The sequence below is a fragment of the Eschrichtius robustus genome, chromosome 3 (genome assembly GCF_028021215.1).
Source record: "Eschrichtius robustus isolate mEscRob2 chromosome 3, mEscRob2.pri, whole genome shotgun sequence".
Lineage (NCBI taxonomy): Eukaryota > Metazoa > Chordata > Mammalia > Artiodactyla > Eschrichtiidae > Eschrichtius > Eschrichtius robustus.
The window spans coordinates 134129908-134157284 of record NC_090826.1 but is presented as its reverse complement, the minus strand read 5'-3'; the positions used below and the strand labels follow the sequence as shown (position 1 = coordinate 134157284).

Below are 27377 nucleotides of genomic sequence, written 5' to 3'. Positions count from 1 at the left end.
TTTTTATTTATTTATGGCTGTGTTGGGTCTTCGTTTCTGTGCGAGGGCTTTCCCTAGTTGTGGCAAGTGGGGACCACTCTTCATCGCGGTGCGCAGGCCTCTCACTATCGCGGCCTCTCTTGTTGCGGAGCACAGGCTCCAGACGCGCAGGCTCAGTAATTGTGGCTCACGGGCCTAGCTGCTCTGCGGCATGTGGGATCTTCCCAGACCAGGGCTCCAACCCGTGTCCCCTGCATTGGCAGGCAGATCCTCAACCACTGCGCCACCAGGGAAGCCCTAATATTTTTTGAGGTGACAGAATTTTGTGGACAGAGAAGAGCTTGGGCTTTGTATCCAGACAGACCCTCTTTTGAATTCTATCTATGGGTGACTGCTATCCAGTTACTTAACTTCTCTGAGCCTAGGTTTTCTTTGGACGGTGGGGAAGTTTAGAAACTGTAAACTGCCTAGCACATAATTGTTGATGAATAGCTCTTTTTCTTCTGATTATTACTTAGGTCAATTACTGAGGTATCCGTGCAGATACCACAGTTGGACAACTAAGGTGATGTACATGATTAAAAACAAGATTCAATAGGATGGGTACATGCGTTCCTGACTCTAGGATATTAGGGCCACTCTAAAAGCGATCTTTCAGAGTAGACTGTGTGATCAACTGTGCTTTATGAACTAACCTGAAAGGATTCTATTGCTGAAGAATCTGCCCCAAGCCAGGTGACACATAGAGAGAGAATACCAACACTGGAACATCTCCCTCATCTTTTTACCCCTTCTCACTCTGGGTATAAATATCCATTAACACCTATAATCCTACTTGGAATCTGCAGAAGCGAACATATGCGATTCCAGGTCTTAACAATGAACAGCTTTGTTGGCATTGTAGCAGTTACACCTGTTAAACACAGGCAGTTGGTTCAGCAAGTGCCAGAACAGATACCAAGGCAGGGTACTGGGTGGTTTGCAGAGAGGAGTTACATTAGCTCTGTTTTTCCATCAGGGCCTTTGGAGTCCAGGGACCCAGCTGTACCCCAGCTTATACTTGGGCCTTGGTGAAATTCTTGATTATTGCTTCCAGCCTCTTATTTTGAATCTTTTGTTGAAAGCATGATCTTAATGAGGAACTGAACCCCTGTTGCTTGTATACCTGCACTTTCCTTCTGTTGAATGAGCTTAGGAGATTTTGGGGTCAGCAGGAGGCATGTAGGGATTCAGCCCCAGAATCACAAAGCCATGTGAATAAAGCTGCAGGATGGGGAAAGCAGACTGTCACCATACTTCTTTGGTGACTTCATTTTCTCCTTGATCATCTCTCCTTGGTGATGATTAAATCCAAATGGAAGATAGTAATTTTTAGCCTGAAAGAAGTGAGTCTTCTTAGCCAAGGTAAGAATCATATTTCCTACTCATGAGGGAAAGGAGCTGGATATTTTTATTTATCTTTGTTTGCATGCTTTTAGAAATGCAATACTCTCCCTACCTCCTTCAATTATAAAGGTAATATATGTTCACAGCATTTGTGTCAGAAAAAACCAGAAAAGCATATAGAAGAAAAATCGCTCGTAACCTCATCAACCAGGTAACCTGTTGACATGGAGATATAGTTCCTTCTTTTTAAGCATAGTTTTTACCTACTTGAAATACTATTGTACACATAATTTAAAATCTTGGGTTTTCATCTGAAACTTTAAACAAAGCCTATATTATCAAAATCTAAAAATACTAACTTTAGAAATTCTGAGAATGCAGTGGATGGATATAAATGGTTTACTATTAAATTCTCAGTGCCTAGCAAATAAATGTTTGTTGAATAAAATGAACGATGATATTCTAACCATATGGATGTTCGGTTTTCTACTGAATGGTATTCACATTTCCAATTTGTTTGCTTTTAAACATAATGCTGCAGTTAACGTGCTTGGTATAATAAACTTCTTTTGTACTTCTAATGATTTTCTTCTGACGGTTTCCCAGAAGTGTAATTATACACTCGGTCAAAAGGATATGAGCATTTTTAAAGTTCTTGGAACATATTACCAAATTGCTTTCCAGAAAGGTTGCATTAATTTATACTTCCACAAGAGGTATGCGAGAGGCACATTTCACTGTATCCGAGGCAGATAGCGAGTTAGCAGACACCAAGGACCACTCAGGCAGCTCCATCCATCTAAGAGGATGGACAAGAACAACTTCTGGTGAATTGAGGGGAAGGTGTTTTTTAATAGGATCTGAAGAGTGAACTGTGTCATGTACTTTGACTAAAAAAATCCACTAAGTGCAAAATGGGGCTCAGAGTAGAGAGAAAACATTCAAGGAAAACTAAAATATGTAGCTTTTGTCTGCTCAAGGGACCTAACTGCCAGCCCCTGCAAGCCTCAGAGAGGAGGCTCCATGCTAGGATCCAGCAGTAACCTTGTCTGCCTTCACCACTCAGTGTCAAACACTTTAACATGGACCAGGCTCGTGCCAAACTCTCTGGGTGACACTAATCCCTGATTTAATTACCCTTGACAGGGTGTGATGGCCCTTAACGAGCTAGGATCCCTAATGAGCTGCATCTTGGAGTTTTAGAGCACTACCTGAAGGGCGTGGCCCTCACCCAGGCTAACTCTGGCGGGTGCAGAAAACCAGCTCCCATCTCAGGGACCTCAATGCAAGTGACAGGGCAGCATCTGGTGACCTGCAGAGTAATGCTTCGAAGTGGGGAGGTGACACATGATATTTTCCTGGCCCTAAATCATTAGCAAGTAAGTACTGCAGGGACAATTTTAAGATTGTAGGCATTATGTGGGTGCATGCCATTTTCCCTGCCAAGCAGTCATCTTCCTGAGGACAAGGACCATTTTGCTTTTGTGCTGCTCATTAAAAGTCTCCTTATTGACAGGGCTGGGTGGGAGGGTGGGCCAGCCGGTTACTCTGGAGGGATAGCCTAACCTTATCACCAGGGTTACATAAACCATCCTATCCGGCAAGATTTAGCCCTGGTCTTCTTTGTTAACCATGGCAAGATTACTATTTTGAAAAAGGAACTTCAATAAGAGGAAACGTTATAAAGAGAAACAGTCAAATGAATTCGAAAAAGTAGATGAGTTTGCAAAGTAAGGTTTAGCCATGAATGAGACTGTCTGTTCACAAGCTCTTATGACCTTGGGACAAAGCAGCATAGATCCTTTCCAACAACCTGCTTCTTTGTCTGCTGGGATCCTCAGATCCTACAAAAGCTGCTCTCCAGTCTTATTTCTTTTTTTTTTTTTTTCTTTTTTTTTCCACACACACACACTGTATTTTATTTTTACAAGAGATAAATAGACTGACACCAAGCATTGTACATGGATGACCACAACAAAAGCAACAATTATTGCAATTACCAAACATGAAACACACTCGTACTATGTCATAATATTGACATTCAGTCCAGTAATCCTCCACTGTAACAGCTCCTTTACTTTGCAGTGAAAATTGATTTGTATATTCTTTGCCTCTGAGTCCTTGTGGGATTTTTTTTTTTTTTAATTCAGACAGAAAGTCACAAAAATTATACTCATCCTCATCAGTTCACTCAGTCCCATGTAATTAATTTTTTTTTTTTCATCTTGATCTTTTGTTAGCACTTTTATGAGTTCATCAGTTTTTCATTAGAGTTCTGAAAATGCTTATTCATTCAGTTCAGCAGTACAGTCAGTTACCAGAAACCTGTACTTGTCAGAGTCTTTTCCATGAATTTCTTGAAGATGAAACCCTTTTATAGGAACATATTTGCAAAATCATCAGAGTACACCCAGAACTGTCTGTAAATGACAAAAGACTTAAAAATGACCACGGTTAAAGATTTGATGAAAGTTCATAATAATGCAGTTGACAAGAAAATTAGTTATTTCTGAGATATACATTTTAAAGTAATAACTAGGATTATTACTTATAACATTATACCAGAACATATAAGATTTTTAGAAATTTCATGTAATGTCTGAAACATTTATATTAACATATTTCCATACATATTTCCATACAAATACAAATATAAGATTTTTAGAAATTTCATGTAATGTCTGAAACATTTATGTTAACATATTTCCATACAAATAACCCAGTGAAAGTTTACTATTAGTTGTTTTGTTTGTTTTTTTATACTGCAGGTTCTTATTAGGCATCAATTTTATACACATCAGTGTATACATGTCAATCCCAATCGCCCAATTCAGCACACCACCATCCCCACCCCACCGCAGTTTTCCCCCCTTGGTGTCCATATGTCCATTCTCTACATCTGTGTCTCAACTTCTGCCCTGCAAACTGGCTCATCTGTACCATTTTTCTAGGTTCCACATACATGCATTAATATACGATATTTGTTTTTCTCTTTCTGACTTACTTCACTCTGTATGACAGTCTCTAGATCCATCCACGTCTCAACAAATGACTCAATTTCGTTCCTTTTTATGGCTGAGTAATATTCCATTGTATATATGTACCACAACTTCTTTATCCATTCGTCTGCTGATGGGCATTTAGGTTGCTTCCATGACCTGGCTATTGTAAATAGTGCTGCAATGAACATTGGGGTGCATGTGTCTTTTTGAATTACGGTTTTCTCTGGGTATATGCCCAGTAGTGGGATTGCTGGGTCATATGGTAATTCTATTTTTAGTTTTTTAAGGAACCTCCATATTGTTCTCCATAGTGGCTGTATCAATTTACATTCCCACCAACAGTGCAGGAGGTTTCCCTTTTCTCCACACCCTCTCCAGCATTTGTTGTTTGTAGATTTTCTGATGATGCCCATTCTAACAGGAGTGAGGTGATACCTCATTGTAGTTTTGATTTGCATTTCTCTAATAATTAGTGATGTTGAGCATCTTTTCATGTGCTTCGTGGCCGTCTGTATGTCTTCTTTGGAGAAATGTCTATTTAGGTCTTCTGCCCACTTTTGGATTGGGGTGTTTGTTTCTTTAATATTGAGCTGAATGAGCTGCTTATATATTTTGGAGATTAATCCTTTGTCCGTTGATTCATTTGCAAATATTTTCTCCCATTCTGAGGGTTGTCTTTTCGTCTTGTTTATGGTTTCCTTTGCTGTGCAAAAGCTTTGAAGTTTCATTAGGTCCCACTTGTTTATTTTTGTTTTTATTTCCATTACTCTAGGAGGTGGATCAAAAAAGATCTTGCTGTGATTTATGTCAAAGAGTGTTCTTCCTATGTTTTCCTCTAAGAGTTTTATAGTGTCCAGTCTTATATTTAGGTCTCTAGTCCATTTTGAGTTTATTTTTGTGTATGGTGTTAGGGAGTGTTCTAACTTCATTCTTTTACGTGTAGCTGTCCAGTTTTCCCAGCACCACTTATTGAAGAGACTGTCTTTTCTCCATTGTATATCTTTGCCTCCTTTGTCATAGATTAGTTGACCATAGGTACGTGGGTTAATCTCTGGGCTTTCTATCTTGTTCCATTGATCTATGTTTCTGTTTTTGTGCCAGTACCATATTGTCTTGATTACTGTAGCTTTGTAGTATAGCCTGAAGTCAGGGAGTCTGATTCCTCCAGCTCCATTTTTTTCCCTCAAGACTGCTTTGGCTATTCGGGGTCTTTTGTGTCTCCATACAAATTTTAAGATGATTTGTTCTAGCTCCGTAAAAAATGCCATTGGTAATTTGATAGGGATTGCATTGAATCTGTAGATTGCCTTGGGTAGTATAGTCATTTTCACAATGTTGATTCTTCCAATCCAAGAACATGGTATATCTCTCCATCTGTTGGTATCATCTTTAATTTCTTTCATCAGTGTCTTATAGTTTTCTGCATACAGGTCTTTTGTCTCCCTAGGTAGGTTTATTCCTAGGTATTTTATTCTTTTTGTTGCAATGGTAAATGGGAGTGTTTCCATAATTTCTCTTTCAGATTTTTCATCATTAGTGTATAGGAATGCAAGAGATTTCTGTGCATTAATTTTGTATCCTGCAACTTTACCATATTCATTAATTAGCTCTAGCAGTTTTCTGGTGGCAGTTTTAGGATTCTCTATGTATAGTATCATGTCATCCGCAAACAGTGACAGTTTTACTTCTTCTTTTCCAATTTGTATTCCTTTTATTTCTTTTTCTTCTCTGATTGCCGTGGCTAGGACTTCCAGAACTATGTTGAATAATAGTGGTGAGAGTGGACATCCTTGTCTCGTTCCTGATCTTAGAGGAAATGCTTTCAGTTTTTCACCATTGAGAATGATGTTGGCTGTGGGTTTGTCATATATGGCCTTCATTATGTTGAGGTAGGTTCCCTCTATGCCCGCTTTCTGGAGAGTTTTTATCAGAAATGGGTGTTGAATTTTGTCAAAAGCTTTTTCTGCATCTATTGAGATGATCATATGGTTTTTATTCTTCAATTTGTTAATATGGTGTATCACACTGATTGATTTGCGTATATTGAAGAATCCTTGCATCCCTGGGATAAATCCCACTTGATCGTGGTGTATGATCCTTTTAACGTGTTGTTGGACTCTGTTTGCTAGTACTTTGTTGAGGATTTTTGCATCTATATTCATCAGTGATATTGGTCTGTAATTTTCTTTTTTTGTAGTGTCTTTGTCTGGTTTTGGTATCAGGGTGATGGTGGCCTCATAGAATGAGTTTGGGCGTGTTCCTTCCTCTGCAATTTTTTGGAAGAGTTTGAGAAGGATGGGTGTTAGCTCTTCTCTAAATGTTTGATAGAATTCACCTGTGAAGCCATCTGGTCCTGGACTTTTGTTTGTTGGAAGATTTTTAATCACAGTTTCAATTTCATTACTTGTGATTGGTCTGTTCATATTTTCTGTTTCTTCCTGGTTCAGTCTTGGAAGGTTATACCTTTCTAAGAATTTGTCCATTTCTTCCAGGTTGTCCATTTTATTGGCATAAAGTTGCTTGTAGTAGTCTCTTAGGATGCTTTGTATTTCTGCGGTGTCTGTTGTAACTTCTCCTTTTTCATTTCTGATTTTATTGATTTGAGTCCTCTCCCTCTTTTTCTTGATGAGTCTGGCTAATGGCTTATCAGTTTTGTTTATCTTCTCAAAGAACCAACTTTTAGTTTTATTGATCTTTGCTATTGTTTTCTTTGTTTCTATTTCATTTATTTCTGCTCTGATCTTTATGATTTCTTTCCTTCTGCTAACTTTGGGTTTTGTTTGTTCTTCTTTCTCTAGTTTTAGGTGTAAGGTTAGATTCTTTACTTGAGATTTTTCTTGTTTCTTTAGGTAGGCTTGTATAGCTATAAACTTCCCTCTTAGAACTGCTTTTGCTGCATCCCATAGGTTTTGGGTCGTCGTGTTTTCATTGTCATTTGTCTCTAGGTATTTTTTTATTTCCTCTTTGATTTCTTGAGTGATCTCTTGGTTATTTAGTAACGTATTGTTTAGCCTCCATGTGTTTGTCTTTTTTACGTTTTTTTTCCGTGTAATTCATTTCTAATCTCATAGCGTTGTGGTCAGAAAAGATGCTTGATATGATTTCAATTTTCTTAAATTTACTGAGGCTTGATTCGTGACCCAAGATGTGATCTATCCTGGAGAATGTTCCGTGCGCACTTGAGAAGAACGTGTAATCTGCTGTTTTTGGATGGAATGTCCTATATATATCAATTAAATCTATCTGGTCTATTGTGTCATTTAAAGCTTCTGTTTCCTTATTTATTTTCATTTTGGATGATCTGTCCATTGGTGTAAGTGAGGTGTTAAAGTCCCCCACTATGATTGTGTTACTGTCGATTTCCTCTTTTAGAGCTGTTAGCAGTTGCCTTATGTATTGAGGTGCTCCTATGTTGGGTGCATATATATTTATAATTGTTATATCTTCTTCTTGGATAGATCCCTGGATCATTATGTAGTGTCCTTCCTTGTCTCTTGTAACATTCTTTATTTTAAAGTCTATTTTATCTGATATGAGTATAGCTACTCCAGCTTTCTTTTGATTTCCATTTGCATGGAATATCTTTTTCCATCCCCTCACTTTCAGTCTGTATGTGTCCCTAGGTCTAAAGTGGGTCTCTTGTAGACAGCATATATATGGGTCTTGTTTTTGTATCCATTCAGCCAGTCTATGTCTTTTGGTTGGGGCATTTAATCCATTCACGTTTAAGGTAATTATCGATATGTATGTTCCTATGACCATTTTCTTAATTGTTTTGTGTTTGTTTTTGTAGGTCCTTTTCTTCTCTTGTGTTTCCCACTTAGAGAAGTTCCTTTAGCATTTGTTGTAGAGCTGGTTTGGTGGTGCTGAATTCTCTTAGCTTTTGCTTGTCTGTAAAGCTTTTGATTTCTCCATCAAATCTAAATGAGATCCTTGCCGGGTAGAGTAATCTTGGCTGTAGGTTCTTCCCTTTCATCACTTTAAGTATATCATGGCACTCCCTTCTGGCTTGCAGAGTTTCTGCTGAGAAATCAGCTGTTAACCTTATGGGAGTTCCCTTGTATGTTATTTGTCGTTTTTCCCTTGCTGCTTTCAATAATTCTTCTTTGTCTTTAATTTTTGCCACTTTGATTACTATGTGTCTCGGCGTGTTTCTCCTTGGGTTTATCCTGTATGGGACTCTCTGCGCTTCCTGGACTTGGGTGGTTATTTCCTTTCCCATGTTAGGGAAGTTTTCGACTATAATCTCTTCAAATATTTTCTCTGGTCCTTTCTCTCTCTCTTCTCCTTCTGGGACCCCTATAATGCGAATGTTGTTGCGTTTAATGTTGTCCCAGAGGTCTCTTAGGCTGTCTTCATTTCTTTTCATTCTTTGTTCTTTAGTCTGTTCCGCAGCAGTGAATTCCACCATTCTGTCTTCCAGGTCACTTATCCGTTCTTCTGCCTCAGTTATTCTGCTATTGATTCCTTCTAGTGTAGTTTTCATTTCAGTTATTGTATTGGTCATCTCTGTTTGTTTGTTCTTTAATTCTTCTAGGTCTTTGTTAATCATTTCTTGCATCTTCTCAATCTTTGCCTCCATTCTTATTCCGAGGTCCTGGATCATCTTCACTATCATTATTCTGAATTCTTTTTCTGGAAGGTTGCCTATCTCCACTTCATTTAGTTGTTTTTCTGGGGTTTTTTTCTTTTTCCTTCATCTGGTACATAGCCCTCTGCCTTTTCATCTTGTCTATCTTTCTGTAACTGTGGTTTTTGGTCCACAGGCTGCAGGATTGTAGTTTTTCTTGCTTCTGCTGTCTGCCCTCTGGTGGTTGAGGCTATCTAAGAGGCTTGATGGGAGGCTCTGGTGGTGGGTAGAGCTGACTGTTGCTGTGGCGGTCAGAGCTCAGTAAAACCTTAATCCACTTGACTGTTGATGGGTGGGGCTGGGTTCCCTCCCTGTTGGTTGTTTTGCCTGAGGCAACCCAACACTGGAGCCTACCCGTGCTCTTTGGTGGGGTTAATGGCAGACTCTGGGAGGGCTCACGCCAAGGAGAACTTCCCAGAACCCCTGCTGCCAGTGTCCTTATCCCCACGGTGAAACAGAGCCACCACCCGCCTCTGCAGGAGACCCCCCAACACCAGCAGGTAGGTCTGGTTCAGTCTCCCCCAGGGTTACTGCTCCTTCCCCTGGGTCCCGATGCGCACACTACTTTGTGTGTGCCCTCCAAGAGTGGGGTCTCTGTTTCCCCCAGTCCTGTCGAAGTCCTGCAATCAATTCGTACTAGGCTTCAAAGTCTGATTCTCTAGGAATTCCTCCTCCCGTTGCCGGACCCCTAGGTTGGGAAGCCTGACGTGGGGCTCAGAACCTTCACTCCGGTGGGTGGACTTCTGTGGTATGAGTGTTCGCCAGTCTGTGAGTCACCCACCCAGCAGTTATGGGATTTGATTTTACTCTGATTGCGCCCCTCCTACCGTCTCACTGTGGCTTCTCCTCTGTCCTTGGATGTGGGGTATCCTCCTTGGTGAAGTCCAGGGTCTTCCTGTCAATGATTGTCCAGCAGCCAGTTGTGATTCTGGTTCTCTCGCAAGAGGGAGTGAGAGCACGTCCTTCTACTCCGCCATCTTGGTTAATCTATCTCCAGTCTTATTTCTGCATGTTTCATCTCCCTAACCTATTCGCCTGTCTTTAAACTGATTTTTAATTTGATGTTGAAGCTACAATTATCTCTTTCATTCATGTCTGGTCCCCAACATCCAGGATGTAAATTTCTCCCGTGGAATTCAGACCAACTTGTTCTGTGAACTCAATGATTATACAGCCCTGGAAATTATACCCTCATCCCTTACACGTGCCTACTGGGATTTTTAGTATTTCCTGAAGCTTACTCATTATTTTGTTTCCCAAGTAAGATTAATCCTATCATCTGGTGAAATGAGGCATCTTCATCTACTGGTCTTAAAGCCTGATAGTGGCACCATCTTTCCTTGGAGCTCGTTTTGCACTTTTGACAAACAGGGGCTGATTCTTTCTCTGTTCTTACACTCACACTTCTTTTTTGACTGTTTATCATATTCCTGTTTCATGCTGATGGGAAATTCCAACCTTTATCTTATTTTATTTTATTTTTAATTTTTATTTATTTATTTATTTTTGGCTGTGTTGGGTCTTCGTTTCTGTGCCAGGGCTTTCTCTAGTTGCGGCGAGCAGGGGCCACTCTTTATCGCGGTGCACGTGCCTCTCACTATCGCGGCCTCTCTTGTTGCGGAGCACAGGCTCCAGACGCGCAGGCTCAGTAGTTGTGGCTCACGGGCCTAGTTGCTCCGCGGCATGTGGGATCTTCCCAGACCAGGGCTCGAACCTGTGTCCCCTGCATTGGCAGGCGGATTCTCAACCACTGCACCACAAGGGAAGCCCCAACCTTTATATTATATTCAGAGCAGAGACAAGTGAGTGCTAGGTCCTAAGGTCAGTGGCTGATCCAGACTTTACTGCGTTGGGTTGCTAGTTCTACCCACTTCTCCAGTTTCTCTTCAATCCATTCTATAAAATTAAATGACTCTTTCCCTCAGTGCCCAAAAGGGTCCTTTTGATTCTTGTCTAATACCTAAAGAGTATAAACATACTGTTGAAATCACAGAGGAAAGAGAAGAGTCATTTTTTTACACATGTTTCTTCTAGATTTTAATTCAGAGTTGCTTATAAGATCTTGTATTTTGTGCATACACGTACAAACAGACACGTACCAACTTCAAAAATAGCTGTGGTACTGTGAGTTCCCCAAACTAAGGAAAATAATGTTTTCCAGTTTGCAGGCCTTTTGAAAGTAACTTATTTGACTTTTGAAAGCAATATATGATAATCTGAGGGCAAAAATTTAACTCTCTAACAATATTTGACTTTTAGAATTTTGATTCAATTAAGCAAACGTTAAATGTGGTTTGCAGTGTTTGAATTTGGAAAGGCCAATCCCAGGCATAGAATTCTTATTGTGCATAATAAGAAAATTTGGGGTGAGTATAACTTACAGATTCAAGAATCTCTGGAGAGGCTTGTACAAATTCGGAAATGGATTCCTTTTTTGTTTTCTTTTTATGCTGTACTTCCAAGTTATGACTCCTCTTCAGGATTGTATTATTTGCTCAAATTCATCTAATGGCAAAATACTATGTGAATAACCTTAAATTCTTGTGTAGGGCTGCAACTAAGAAATGCTGAAGGCCCCTAAACCATTTTTGCTGTTCAATTAAACGTTACATTTGTATTATTATATTTTTTTATTAGAACTTGATGATTGCTTCACCAGGGCATTACGAGTTACTATTTGTAAAGAAATTGCATCTCTCTGGAATAAAGGTCATTTTCTGTTGGTGCATAAGTTGATGTGAAAAATTACAACTACAGCAAACATTTATGTTTTGGATCATATGCGTACAGGATGTCGTTGACCTGACAAACTGTTTAAATAAATCATCAAAATGGGCTCCATCCATCCATAGCTTTGAAAGAACTTGAGAGTGGAATTGTAAAACTGGGGGCCAAATATGTCAGATGGCTCTTGTGTGAGCAACCTGATTTACTGGATTGCCTGGGTAACTGTCAGGGATGCCCCAGGGATATGCAGAAGGGGCCTCTGGGCCCTCAGATTCCTTCTACTGCAAGAAAGAGGTGAAGTGAGGGTCATTGAATGGATACAAAGTCATATCCAGAGTTGAAGGACAGTATGGTGGTTAGGATCTTGGGTTTCAGACCCAGATGCAGTGGGTCAGATGTGCCAAAGATGTTTGATTGTGGGGAAGGCACTGGGTGTGGGCAGAATGGCAGAAAACACTATGACATGGGTGAAGAATAGGCTTAGATATCAGGGAGACGATAAATGGGTGTTTCTTGAAATAAAAAGCATTAACCGTGGGGTCTTCTACAAAAAGCCACTTCAAAATTTTTAATTTAACATTTTAATTTTTAAAAATTAATTAATTCATTAATTTCTTTATTTGGCTGCCTGGGGTCTTCGTTGCTGCACACGGGCTTTCTCTAGTTGCGGTGAGCGGGGGCTACTCTTCATTGTGGTGCGCGGGCTTCTCATTGCCGTGGCTTCTCTTGTTGCAGAGCATGGGCTCTAGGCACGCAGGCTTCAGTAGTTGTGGCACGTGGGCTCAGTGGTTGTGGCTCATGGGCTCTAGAGTGCAGGCTCAGTAGTTGTGGCACACGGGCTTAGTTGCTCCGCGGCATGTGGGATCTTCCCGGACCAGGTCTTGAACCCGTGTCCCCTGCATTGGCAGGTGGATTCTTAACCACTGTGCCACCAGGGAAGTCCCCTACATTTAAATATTTTTATAGAAGGTATTGAGACCATAATGAAATTTGTTTAGTGTGCAATCGACATTAAAGCCTTCCACACATAAGAATGTCAAGCCAGTAGAAATACATTTCAGAATATCAGAGAAGATTTAGATGAGGGAATTGAAAGATAACTTCCGTAAAAACTTAAAGCTTTTTTCTTTGCTGCCCACATAATTATGGCCTACCTGCACAAGGTTTGTCTGATGCTTCCAAGGATTGTTTACCACTCTTAATGCCTTTGATGCTTGTTGTATATGCTATTTATTTGACATGGGGCATATGCTAGCTTTAAAATGTTATTTACCTTTTTTTGTATATATGTTGAATCTCCAATCACATTGTCTTTTTCCTTGTGGTATGGTATCACTAGAACCTATCACAAAGCCCAGAATCCACTAGATCCTTAATAAACCATTATATAATATATAATATATAATAAACCAAGTTCTAGAAAACAGGGCCTTAGGACCAAGTTCTGATGCTTTATTTGCAAGGCAAGGACCACAAAAGTAAGGAGAAGGGGAATGAGAAAGGGAAGAATGAGAAGAGATGTGAGATGATGCATTACCATAATGGCTGCTACTTCATGACACCAGCAAGAAGACACAGCAGGTCACTTGGCACACATTTTTTTTTTAATTAATTAATTAATTTATTTATTTTTGGCTGTGTTGGGTCTTCGTTTCTGTACGAGGGCTTTCTCTAGTTGCGGCAAGTGGGGGCCACTCTTCATGGCGGTGCGCGGGCCTCTCACCATCGTGGCCTCTCTTGTTGCGGAGCACAGGCTCCAGATGCGCAGGCTCAGTAGTTGTGGCTCACGGGCCTAGTTGCTCCGCAGCATGTGGGATCTTCCCAGACCAGGGCTCGAACCCGTGTCCCCTGCATTAGCAGGCAAATTCTCAATCACTGCAGCACCAGGGAAGCCCGGCACACATTTTTGGCTCTGCCAAATGGGAAGTCTTTGGACTCAGCTGTAGCACACCCTGGAGCAGTCCATGGAAGGGAGGAAGGAGAGATTATTCATCTGCCTGGCTCCTTCCCATCTTCTATTTTTCATTGGTCAAAGTCTGCACCAGAGGAGTTAACTCCCCTGTGCTTCTGAGTTGCATCAACTGGCCCCTGCAGTGGCCACTCAGAAAGCCAGATCTCCTACCCTGAAGTGTGCTGCTCCATCTGAGATGGAAATTGCAAGAGATGCCAAGACTCAAGGGGTCCAGCAGGTTAGCCTGGTTGTATGTCCCTAGCCAAGGTGGAAGTCTGTCACTCCCAGGCAGTAACTGGTTGGTTCCAAACTGGTTTAGGTCAATTCATCTGCCACAAAGACAGCTGGGGTGGAGCAAGCAGCTGAGGGTCTCGGAGACAGGTGCAGCCAAGGGAGTCAGATGAAGTTAATAAGATATCTGATAGGATGATGATGATGATGATGATGATGATGATGATGATGATGATGATAAAGAACCACCGCCAGCAAGAAATGGAGACAAGAAAGCACCAGAAGAGATCAACAAGAATCAACAAACAAGTAGAAGAAATATTTAATGTAAGGATAGGTTCAACACTCTTCCATTTAGAAAGGTGAAAGACAAGAGAAGTTCTTATTATACGAACATACATTTGTTCACAGCATCTTGGAATATGACAAATAAGGGGCATCCCTTGAAGCTTGAAGGAGAGACTTAATTTGGGAGAAATGAAAGGGGGTATTGTTATGACTGAATATAGTGGGTGGTAAACACATAGACTGTATTATCCTCAGAGGTGTTACTGTCAGAAAATACAAACTGGTTGAAGAATAATTTAGGTAAATTTGTATTTTATGGAGCCATAATCGGCTACTAGGAGGAAATAAAGAGTGTTTAGGGTACTAGCCCTAACCTTTTGAGATTGAGATCACAAAAGACAGTAATGTGCTTCCTTTAATATATTTGGTGTCACTTTCAATGACTGAATCCTGGTCTCAGTGGATCATTGGTCTGAGCCAATATAAAGTGTTTTACGTATCTATTTTTATCACTAATATCCATAGTAATTTCAGGGACTTTTTGCCTTGGGGGAGAAGTGGAGGGTGCATCAGAACTGTTGTCTTCAAATCTAGGTAAGCATCCTGCATTCCTATAGAGGGTCGATGTTCACTTTAAGGATTACTCTGCCTTTGTCAATACTCAGTCTTTTAGCATTTAATTCTCCTCTACAAACCAATGGGGAATTAAATGGGCAATCAATCCACTTGATCTTTGCATAGTCATCTGAAACACAAATATAATAAACTACATTAGTTTCATCATACTCATTCTGAACTCTAGTTCTTTGCTTAAGTTAATCTCTGTACTTGGATTTTCTTCTCTCTCTGTTTATCCAAATCCACGCACTGAAAGGCTTAGGCCAATTCCCATTTCTCCATAAAACCTCTGACCACTTCATTCCTCATGGCCTTTCACTGCTTTAAATCATATGACATTTATTATCTTTATCATAAATACTCAGCTTTAGGCTCTCCTGAATTGGTTGCTAATCACTTTGTACATAAATCACCTTGCTCTAACTAGATTTGAAGCCCTGTTGAGAGCAGGAGTGAGGTTGCCTGGTACTCTCAGGTAGGCCCCACCTGGAGGCACAATGCCAGGCACTTAGTTGTTGCTTGGTGAACACTTGCTGGGTAGCAGGTTGGCAGGTGAGAAGAGTGTGTGTGTGCTGCCATCCAGACAGACTCGGGACAGTGGGCGGCTCACTGTAGCTCCAGGTGAAAATGCTCCCTCATTGCTTTTGGATAATGAAAGCAGTCCTTAATTTTCACTGAGAGTAATAAAAGTTACTGCCCCTTTCAGTGGTGCTAACTCACTCCCACTCCCCCTCCTCCTCTATCAAAACATGCCAGGGAATCCTAAAGACCTTCTAATTGATCATAAAGAGAACTTTTACCCGATTTAAAAAAAAAAGAATTTGCCTTCCCTACCTTTGTCCTCTTGTTCCTCTGGACAGTGGCTTCTGTGGTAGCTGTTAGCAAAATGCTTCAGGCAATATACATCAGATAGAGAAATCCCTCATTACTACATTCCTCCCAAGCTCAAATCTGAGGTGATACTACCGAGTTTAGCCAAAGCAACATCAAGCTCACACTCACACCTTCACCAAATCTGCGATGGGGTCTCGAGAGCCTTCATCTTTTTTCTTTTGGAGTGAATTTGGAGGGAGGGGATCCATCTGCAATAGGAGGCAGAGGAAAGACTGAAGTGAGAATGACTTGAACAATTTGGCCTGGAACATGCTATTGAACTTCTATCAGCCCCAGTTTCATTATCTCCCAGACGCTTCTTGTGAGGATGGAGTGAGATGAAAACACATAAATGCAGGGCAAGTGAGGAGAGTTGGGGCTCCACTGGCAGGTTGAGCCTCCTACCCAGGATTATGGCTACCTGCTTTAAGCTCATGTGTCCATCTGGCAAGGAGAAGATAATGAACTATGCCCTGTGCTTCTTAGAAAGAGGACGGTGGTTTACTTGGAAGGAAGAGTCAAGCCCACAGTGGGAAGCAGCTCTTAAAGCCCTGAGATAATCAGATATGCAGCTGCACGGCTTCCTTGAAAACATCTCTATCGGAGAGAACAAAATTAAATGCCCTTAAATCAAACCTTTTACACAATGGACCTGTCCCTTCCTAGGCAAGAGGGAAACAGACTCACAACTCTGGGGTTTAATTCTTACTTCTCGTCTCCTGACTGATCAGCCACTGAATTTGGTTTCCTGCCTGGGGTTAGCTCACAAGTAGATGCTGAGGCCTCCTGATGTCTTGGCCATGCCAATTGCTTGCTGCACCACTGACCAAGATGTAATCAGCTCACAGAGCCAGGGTGGGTAAGATGCAGCTTGAAATGAATAGCTGCTGTTGAGAAAGTCTGATGTCAAGAACCCTGAACTCTTAACACAAAGGAAGAAGTAGCCCATGGGCCACTGGGAGCCACTGGGTTGGGGTGAGGAAGATGGGGTAGGAATGTGAGGGTCTACCTTCCATGATCTGTGATCACCATCTTTGGGATGCTGGCTTAGGGTTGTGTATTTTGGAGCCTCTGTTGCCTATCTCGTCTGTAAAAAGAGAAAAATAGTACCTACCCTACTTCCTCTCTGGGGTTCTGATGAGGAGCAGAGATTCCAACATATATGCAAGAACTCAGTAAAGCATAAAAAGTGTTGGGCAGTTGTTGGATATTAATTGTCATTAGTGGAAATGAAAGTCCAATAATGATTATTATTTGGTCAATTTTTCTCCTTTGTTGTAAATGAATGCTTTGAAAATTTTTGTGCAAATTTGTGTTGACGTTCCATATTTCCCACTGACTATTGAAATGAAGCCATGTCATGTACCGTGAGGGTTTGCTTAGGACCACTGACAATGCTTTCTATTCAGCATATATTGGTTTCCTTGACTCCCTCTATGAAACCTTGCAGAAGAATGTTTCTTCACTCCCAGCTGGTAACTGACCCTATGGTCAAGTCCAGTTGCATGTGGTTATGTGTGGTTTTAAAATAAGTGAGGCAGAGACTACTGCACTGGGCGTTCCCTGAGATGTTGAGAGGTGTCCTTGAAGCCGGGGGCTAGCGCTCCAAGGAGTACTTCAGCCATGGTCATCCCTAGAAGGAAGAAGGGGGAGGGGTCCAGAAGAGGCAATGCAGTTTAGTGTTTTGATTCTCACTATCTCACTGGATCTTCTCTCTCAGCCTTTCCCATAATTTATTGCAAGCAGCTTGAGAAGACCTTTTAGATCCTGGGCATTTCTGCCTCTTGTTCCTTGCAATAAGGAGGATAATTCCTGTCACCTCCCTTGCGGGAATTCAGTGAATCTGATGAGTTAGGTAATGTCTAGACAGAACGCTGGCCCCTGTGAAGTAAGAAGGAGTGTAGGGTGGCCAAATGCAAAAAAAAAAAAAAAAAAAAAAACAAGAAAAAAAAAACCCCAAGGGGTGACATGAGTGGTCAAATCACCAGGATGAGGAGTGTGGCCCTAGCCTGACCAGCAGGCATCTGAGCTGAATGTGGGGTTGGGGGCCGGTGAGGGGTGGGATAGGGCAGAGAGAGATGGGAGTGTCCCCACTTGACTCCTTAAAAGTCTTCTCTCTAGCACCCTTGACCTTGCAAGTTGAGGCTCGGCCCTGCTGCCACATTCTAGCACCAATCAAGTACTTCTGAGCTGCTGTTGCACCGCTCCAGTGTCCCCGGATATTATGACTAATTGGGTTGAAGCAAAGACAGCTCCACTCTCTGAGTTTTGCTTTGAGTGGCATCGTGCTCTGCCTCTCGAAGAATAGGCGAGACGTGGCTCCTGTCACTTCTGGTCCCCATCTCCCTCCTACTCCAAGCCTCTGGCTGTCCACATTAACTCATGGGGCTTTCTCTCAGTCCCTCTGTAACACAGGGCTTACCCTCACCACCTCCTCACTGCAACTTGTTTTAAAACCACTTTGGCTCAAGGAGAATGGGATTTGGCAGGTAACAGTAGGGTTCCCATCGATCTCTTTTTTAACCCAATAACCCCAAAGTGCTCCAGGTAGCAGCGGTACTTCTTTCCCTCAGCTTTTATGCCTCTGCTCGAGCCAAGAAATGAAAGTGCCAGCTCTGTGCTACGTGGGTCGAGAGGTCCTCTCCTTTGCTTGCATCTGCTTCAACCCTGTCGACAGTATCTGTGAGCTCTTCTGTTCCACCAAAAGGGAACCATTCCCGTTCTCCCCCAGCTTCAAACTTGATACGTTTAACCTCCCTCCCGGGTTAAATCTGGGTCCTCACCACAAAACCCAGACTCTTGAAAGAGACATGCAGAATATATGCCATAGCCTGTCTTTTCACCTAATGTCAAGGCCTCTCGGATGTGAAAGCTAATAGAAGCTTTGGAAGAGCTGGAGGAAGGGAAGGAGATGGAGGCGGAAACTGTAACTTTCCCAGAGCATTTCTTTTCTGCTACGAGTAGTAAAATGCTATCTCCCTGAATTTTCACCCCAAACCTCATAAAATGTCAGAGTGGGCAGATGAGAAACTTGAGGGTCAGAGGAGATAGCAGCTTGCCCACCATCACATGGCCATCCCACTGCACACCCAGGTCCATCTGACCTCAAGGGCCATGTTTCTCCAAAATGCCCTTTTCCTGACTTCAGGGTCACCTGGGCTCATCCTTTCATTTCCCTGCTGAGCAAACAGGGTGGGTATCACCTGTTCAAGGTCACTGGCCTTTTTTTAAGGAGCATATATCTCTCGATCTTTTACCTGGTGTCCTTCCTATAAGGCACCTAGAACTCCCTTCACCTCTGCAGGATTATGAGGATGGCTGGTGGCCCTATCTCTGAGTCATGATTGAAATGTGAAGATCCTCATAAAGCTCACATGTGGTTTACATAGTGTGTAAGGTCAACGCCGATGTCTGACACTGGCAAGGCTGCTCCTTATATGAAGAAGACAGCAGCAGCAGTGACAATAATAAACTAAACCAAAAACAAACAAAACCATGATCACAGGACAGACTGGTGTTAGATCTGCTGAGCTCAGTTCAGAAGAGAGAGAGGGGTCCTTGCTAAGGATCCCTACCAGGAGGCAGTAACCTGTGCCCCAGAACTGTCTTCATCCGGTACAGCTGGAACACATCGTCCGGTCAGGTGGAAGCCCTCTTTCTAATGGCTGGGCACTTCTAATGGATGGGCTTCTCCCATCGAATTCCTGCAGCTAAGAGGAAAGCTAAGGCAGACACCAACTTAGCAAAACTGAGAGGCAGAGCCTGTGTGAGTGAGATAAGGGTGAAACTCATTGTAGAAGGAAGTGCTGTCTTTCTGCAATGGAGGGCCCTCCTGTGTCTGGGAGTCATGAATATTGCATCAAAATAATGAGCTTATTTAAGAAAAGGAAAAAGAAACCCAGGAGCTGAGAGAATTAAATAACTCCTGGGAACTAGCCTTAGGAAGGTCTTTTCAGTTTGATGGTGGAAGTAAGTTTCTGTCAGGGTTTTGCCTTGGATTTTTAGCTTTGTGTGAATCCAGATCAAGAAAACCCCTTTGGGATGCCTGAGGGGAGGAGAAAGCCCTTTGTGGAAAGAGGGTGGGCGGGTGACTTCATAGCCAGTGGGGCTCAAGGGCACTGTCAAGCTTCTCAATGCCTGGTTTCCATACTATCTTTATGCAAAATTTCCCAATGTTTAAATTTCATCCGGGTAGTTGAGAATGTTTTAAGGTGAGTATCATTGTTGCAGCTCAGCATTTTAATACTTCAATTAAATATCAAGGCATCACACAAACATACTTCTAGGGCACTTTCCAGCACAAGGTCAGAGATAGGAGCTCCACTGCTGCTCCATTTTCCAGCTCTGAGGCCATAGTGCTGCTCCTTTGGTGTAAAGCGGAGCAAATAAACATCAGCAAAACATTACTGCTTTCTGTTGCCACATAGAACAGGGAGATGGAGGCTGTTTCCCGGATGACTTAACAAGTTTTTGGCCATGGCTCTCTAGGGGACTGCAACAAGGTACCTGGCTTCTGTGTGAGGGAAAGGGTTCTTTCAACAGTTCCCTGCCACAACTGCCCTATTTAATTTCCCTGCTATTTTAGGACTGAGGGGTAGCTTCTGCTTGATGATAGACAACAAGAAGATGCAGGTTGTTAATGGACACACTTGGGGCAGTTCTTTGTGATATTGAGAATGAGGCAAAGTGGAAGGAGGAGCAAGAATAACTACAAAAGGCAGAAGGAAAGGTAAAGGAAGCACAGAGGCATTAAAAATAGTCCGGAGCTAAATCTGCGTTGTTCTGTGTGGGCAAGGCCATTCCAGGAGTATATGGAGCTCTAGGAGAACTGGCTCCCGGAATTCAGCTGGTTTCAGCTTTCAAGTTGTTCAAATGAGTGGAAGGTTTGGGAGAAAAGAAGGAGAGGAGGAGGGGGAACCAAAATACCCTTTGCATTTCTGCAGCTTCATTTGAGTTGAGAAGGGCTCTTTAGCCAGAGCCTCCAACCAGAACCTTGTTTCCATGGCAACCCACTTGCAGCCTGCAAAGCTGTGACAGCCCACTCTGGAGCTAGTGTTGCCGAACCAGAAAATGGGATGGGAGAAGTTTGGTTTCCTGGATTATTAACATTAAATATATTCACATAGTGGTATGTAGGAATCTGTATTCAGTAGTGAATGCCGTTTTTCTTCCTTGACCTTAAACATAAATTCTTTGCATTTATTTAGCATTTACGAGGCACCAGCACTGGGTAGGTTCTGGGGATAATGTGGTGAATAAGATATAGCCTTTGACATTGATGAGGCTACCACCCCAGGAGATCTGTGGCATTCAGCATTTATGTTCTGGGTGTTGCACCAGCACAGAAGAGGGCATAGCTAACTTTGATAGGGGTTAGGAAGGCTTCCCAGTGATAATGACATTCAAAAACTGACAAAGAAGTGAGTAGAAGTTTTCCAGGTGGAGAATGAGAAGAAGGGAATTCCTGTGGGAATAATATCTATTAAGTAGGAAATAAAGCAAATTATGATTTTGTTTCTTGACATGTCTTTGAGACACCCCCCCATCCCCCATTAGATTCTGCCCCCTCTGGAGCTTCTGCCCACCAGCTGTTGAGGTTCTGGCTGCAGCATTACTACTTTGGGTTGATTTAAAGCCTGTGGGCTGACAGAATTTCCCAATCTTTCATGGGGCTCACTCATACACTCGCTTTATGGGAAAAATGCATTTCTAGCATTATGTAGAAAGATAATACTGGTAAACCAAATGACATGAGGGGCTTAGAGGGTGGTTAGGGCTGATTTTTAAAGACAGCTTATAATGATCTATTTGAAAACTCTTTTGTTTGGGGATTAGAATACTTTCTCCCTAAGACATCCCACCATTTGTTTGACTCTTTGCCTAATGACTTTTTTAAAGAGAGACATACCTGTTCTGAACTACTTTAGTGGTCTTTATTTTAACTAGCTGGTTTCTTTAAGCTCCTAGAGATATACTAATATTGCATACTGACACCAAGAATATAAATATAAATTACTTCTCTCAGAGCACTGGAGAGCAAGGCTCACCTCAGTAATATTCCACAGAGCCCCCCTAGGATCAGTGCCAGTCATCCTGTGAACACTCCGTGCATATTAATTGGTGATAATTGAAAAATAACACCCATCATCCTTAAAGAAGAAAATCACCTCAACTGATGGCACTTTTATCCAAAGACTATTTTATTACCTAGATTCACTAAATAATCAGATTGTCATTATCACACTCAATATTACCACAGTACTAATATATATTTAGTCTTTTATTCATTCACTCAACAGCTACGTTCAACACAATGTGGTGGGGATATAAATAGGAAAAAGAACAAGTCCTATTCTGAAGACTCTTACAATTTACTGTGTTTATGGAAGGTAGGGTGGAGATGTATAAATAAATGTAATACAGAACAAAATGAAGTAGTTGCTGTGTGTGTATATGTGTGTATATATATATGTGTGTGTATATAATGAGATATATATATAGAGAGAGAGAGAGAGAGAGAAAGAGAGAGAGAGAGAGATCTAGCACTGTGCCTCACAACACGTTTTGTAAGTGTAAAATGATTGATAGGATAAATATACTGTAAACATTCATAAAAGAAATGATTCATTTTGATGGGTGTCCAGGGCTTTCAGGACAGAAAGGCTTTATAGAGAAAATAACATCTATGTAGAATTTCAAAGAATGAGGGCTATTTTGTAGGTATGGAGGAGAAGGGCAATCTAGGTTGAGGAAACAGCCTGAGCAAAGGCTGGGAGGTGGGCTATGATGGGTGTGCCTGGGAAATGGTGAATGGTCCAGTGAGGAGGGATACAGTGTGAGACTCCTGGAAATCAGGCACTTGGCTTTGGAGAATCTTGAACACCATCATGCCTCAAAGTTTGGATTTTATTTTTATGGTGGGGGGGTGGGTAGGCAGAAATGAGTAGCCAGTGAAGATGTTTGAGGAGGGAATTGATGCTGTATGCTTATTGCTTATTGTCTGTGTGCTCTCAGTAGAACACAGCCTCCACCAGGTGAGGCTTATTGTCTCCTTTGTTCACTCATACACCCCAAGGGCTAACCCAGGCCTGGCACACAGCAGATCTTCAGTAGATAGCTGGTGAATGGGATTCTACCAGGGCTTTAAGAATTTGTTTCTGGGCATGATGAAAAAGTTAGGAAACGGGAAGGATTTCAGGAAGGAGAGGCAAGGTAGAAAGCTTTTCCAGAAGCTCAGATGAACACCTAAGAGACTGAAGCTGAGAGTCACATGAGAAAGGACAACAACTGTGGATGGGGAGCTGAGGAAAGCACCAGAGAAGTTGGTCACTGAGTGACTGTGAGGGTGAGGGTCAAATATGTCCCCTGCAAGATTAAAAATAAACAGCTGGCTAGGACTGCCATTAACCAAGGCTCAGAACTCCGAGGGAGGAGTTGCCCCCAAGTTGAGGGTGGGGAGAAGCTGAGAAGAGAAAGACAATGGCTTTGCTTTTGGAAAAGTTGAATTTGAGGTGCACTTGGGAAATTCATGTGGACACTCAAAGGGACAATTGGGGAGTGGAGATCAGTTTGGGACAGGAGGACTGGAGTGAAGGATGTGGGAGTCATTAGGATAAAGGTAATAATGAAAATGCAGACAGTAGGGGCCCTGGGTCTCTGGGGAGGGCATGGAGAGCCAGACTGGCAAGGATGGGACACAGAATCTGAGGAAGGCTTGCTTTGCATAGGTAGGAAATTCAAAAGCTTGAGAATTGGGAAGTCAGGACTAAATTAGGAAAACGGAGAGTCAAAGAAGTCAGGAGAGTGTTTTCTGATTGAGAATGTGACCGAATAACTGAGTCTGGTCGAAAACCATGCAGGGTGAAGACTGGTAAGAGCCCACTGGGTTAGATAGTCAAGAGCTACTAGTCATGTCAGTAGAATGATGGAGGCGAAACATTACAGAAAGATGAAAATGTTGGCTGACAAAATGGAGCACAAATGCAGAGTGCTTCTTTAAGATATTTGGCAGTGAATGAAAAGAAGGAGGAGGGTTTGGCTTCAGAGGAAATTAGAGTTGAGGAAAGACATTTTTTATGAAGGAAAGTGAGCTCATGAAGAGGGAAGCTTTTATGTAACAACAATAAACTCTTAGTTGTTTCTATAATATAGGAAAAGTATTTTGATTTTGAGAAAAGTAGCATAAGACACCTTTCATACACATGAAATACAGTAATGCATCTGAGCACAATTTTAATGTGATAATGTCAAGCACGATACATAAAGATGATGTTTAGTCTTACTAATAATGATCAATTTATCAGTCTCAAATTTTATCTATGGAAAGAGGGCTTCTTTCTGTAAATGCTGTGAGGTTGGAGAGGTGGTGACATCATGGTCTGTTTGTCCCTGTCTCACCATTGCCTGGTGATGGCTGCATAGTTCCAAGGAGGAAAATCAGGTCAGACAGTGTGAGAACTTGGTAGTCCTAGATTTGTGTTTCACCGAAGCGTTAGGAATTCTAGGTGTTGAGGTAATTTGGAAGGTCATTGGATCTTTCACCTTGTCCTCCAGAAGATTTCCATGAAAAGTATTTCAGAATTATAATGTCCTGCCCAATGTTAATGTGCCTGGGACCTACAGTGGTAGTGGTATTAGTTTATATGGGAAAGGATCTCATGGAATTTTATGTGATTGCTTTGTTTTGACCAGGTAGAGAGTAGAGTTAGCATAGAAACAAATGGAAAAACATTTCCCCCCTTTTTTTCTTAACCAAATAATATAGCCAAATAGAAGCAAGTAAATTTTTTTATCCCTTTCCTGAAAGTTGAAGATTTTATCTTGTCCTGTGTCTTCAGAGTAATAGGAAAGAACTACTGTTATAGAAACATGAAGTTGGCTGAAATGTGAGCAGAAAGGATTCTACACGTTTCAAGGCCCTCTTCATACCAGAATCTCACAACCACCATGATTAGATTAACCTGGGTATCTGGATATATCATTGAATGGAAAACCACACTGGCAGTACAAAAATGCTTAGTTTTTTTTTTTTTTTTAAATCTTTCAAAAACGGGACTAAAAGACAACTGCACATAAATGATGAAAGCAACATTGATGCAAGTGCACTGAGAAATAGAAGTGGACAAAATATCTGAGTAGGGGAGTGGTTGAATAAACTATGCCTCTCTAAATTCATCATATGCAGTATTTAGCATGTTCAGAAACATGGAGGAAACCCAATTAAGATGTTCCACGGAAAATCCAGGATACAAATCTCTATGTAGTATGACACAAGTTTTGTAAAATTAAATGCTGCACATATAGATATATTTGCACAGAAAAAGACCTGAAGGAATATTATACCCCAGAAATGTTAATGATAGTTACCTATGGTGATAGGATTATGAATAATAATTATTTTGCTCTTTATATTTTAGGTACTTTCCAAGTTTTATATAATGAGGTTACTTTATTTTTATAATTATAAAAATTGTTTAAACCTGAACTTCAATCTCACAAAAGTGTAACTGCACATGTGTTTCCCCATATGTGTCTTTCCATTTCATTTTCACCAGGATAGGGTCTGGATTTGGGGAGCCTAAATTTATAACCCCTGTGGTCTTGTGTTTATATTCAAACCTCAGTATGAATCAGAACAGGCTCTGTTTAGACTCTGGACTAGAGCAAACCAGAACTGACGTGTTTACGAGCTATTTCCCTGTGGGTGAAATGGGTGGGCATCAAGATTGGGGAGATGCTGGTGTTACTCCTGGTCTGCTGGGCATGGAAGGGGCTGCCATGCCTCCTGCGCCTCTCCCTCATCTCCCTCCTCCCGTGCCCTTACTCTTATTCCTCCCTCTCCTCCCCTTCCTCCCCTCCCTCCTCCTTTCCATTCTCCCTCTCCTCCATTCTTTCCTCCTCCACCTCTTTTCACGGGCTCTGCTTCTCTGCTGGCCAAGTGCTCCATTGCTGTGTTTGAACCACATGCACTGGAGGATAAAGAGCTGGCTCAGGAGAAGTTCATGGGCATCATTTATAAAATGCACCACGAACCAGAAGAAAGGCAAAAACGAGCATTTTGACTGTGGCCACCCAAATCGGCCATTTAAAAACTTGATTTAAAAAATGTATGCTTGTGGTAATGAAACTGTTGCGCATCTGTTTTTTGTTTTTTGTTTTTTAATACATTTATTTATTTATTTATTTTTGGCTGCATTGGGTCTTCGTTGCTGCACACAGGCTTTCTCTAGTTGCGGCAAGCGGGGGCTACTGTTCCTTGTGTTGTGCGGGCTTCTCATTGCAGTGGCTTCTCTTGTTGTGGAGCACGGGCCCTAGGTGTGCAGGCTTCAGTAGTTGTGGCACATAGGCTCAGTAGTTGTGGCACGCGGGCTCTAGAGCACAGGCTCAGTAGTTGTGGCTCCAGGGCTTAGTTGCTCCGTGGCATGTGGGATCTTCCCAGACCAGGGCTCGAACCCGTGTCCCCTGCACTGGCAGACGGATACTTAACCACTTCGCCACTAGGGAAGCCCGCGCATCTTGACTGTGGTGGTGGATATGTGAAACTACACGTGATAAAACTGCATAGGATAAACACACACACACACGAGTATAAAAGAGGAATTCTGAATAAGATCAGTGCTTTGTATGAGTGTCAATATCCTGACTGTGATACTGTACTATAGTTTTGCAAGATCTTACCATTGGGGGAAACTGAGTAAAGGACATGTGCTATCTCTCTGTATTATTTCTTACAACAGCATGTCATGCTACAGTTATCTCAAAATAGAAAGTTCAATTAAAAAATAAAAAGTATGTGTTAGCCATTCATGTCTTGTAAGAGCCATTGTCCAAATGGCTTAAGATTCTGCTCTGATAGTAAGAACAAAGGGTTTTAGACAAATATCCATTACAAAATTATTATGCTTAGGCACTATGCTAACTAAGCACTTTGCATTATTTTCTTTTAAGAAGTTCATCAACCTTATGATGGGTATTATTGTCCTTATGTGACATATAAGGAAACTGAGGCTCAAAACATTAAGTAACTTGCCATACTCTCCCAGCTAGTAATTGCAAAGTAAGGAACCAACCCAGGTGGTATGGCTCCAAAGCACACACACTTAATCCCTAAGCTATACTCCCTTTGTGTTCTATTAGGTAAAACGTTTGCCTTGAATGATATTTAACTCAGGTAGGTAGGGGGTGTCTTGTCTCTTCCCAGACATCATTTCTTGGCATCGATCCTTTGGGGCTGTTCCCCTAAGAGTTTATCTAAATACTTACTACACTTATTTATATGACCAATTTTACTATCTCTAGTTTACTATATCAAATTTTACTATCAAGTTTATTCCCTGCTATGTAGAGAGTTATGTGTTTTTAAATTGAACTCACTCTCTTAGGTTTCTTTAAGAAACTCCCCACTCCCTTTCCACCCACTAAATAATTATGGAGATGAGGTGGGGCTTGTCTATACACTCTGTTAATGCAGGGTATGCGATGGAATATGGATGAACCCTGTAGCCGGAACTAGGAGAGTGCAGCAAGGTTGGGAGGGCCTGAAAACGGGTATCAGGGCAGAGCTCAGATTCTGGAACAAGGGTGGTGGTTGAGCACATGTGAATGAGAGCAAAGAAGTGAGTTTAAACCAGGTAGGTGCATGGGAAGTGGGGAGACAGAAAAAATAAAGACCCACACAAGGCTAGCTCCAGAA

General features: G+C 41.7%; 1 protein-coding gene and 1 pseudogene across 2 annotated transcripts in view; both read left to right on the top strand.

Annotated features, from left to right (window-relative positions):
* Positions 1-27377, top strand: part of ASTN1 (astrotactin 1) — a 327436-nt gene that overhangs the window by 43046 nt on the left and 257013 nt on the right. The gene's annotated exons all lie outside the window — the stretch shown is intronic.
* Positions 14102-27377, top strand: part of LOC137761730 (casein kinase I pseudogene) — a 36824-nt pseudogene continuing 23548 nt past the window's right edge.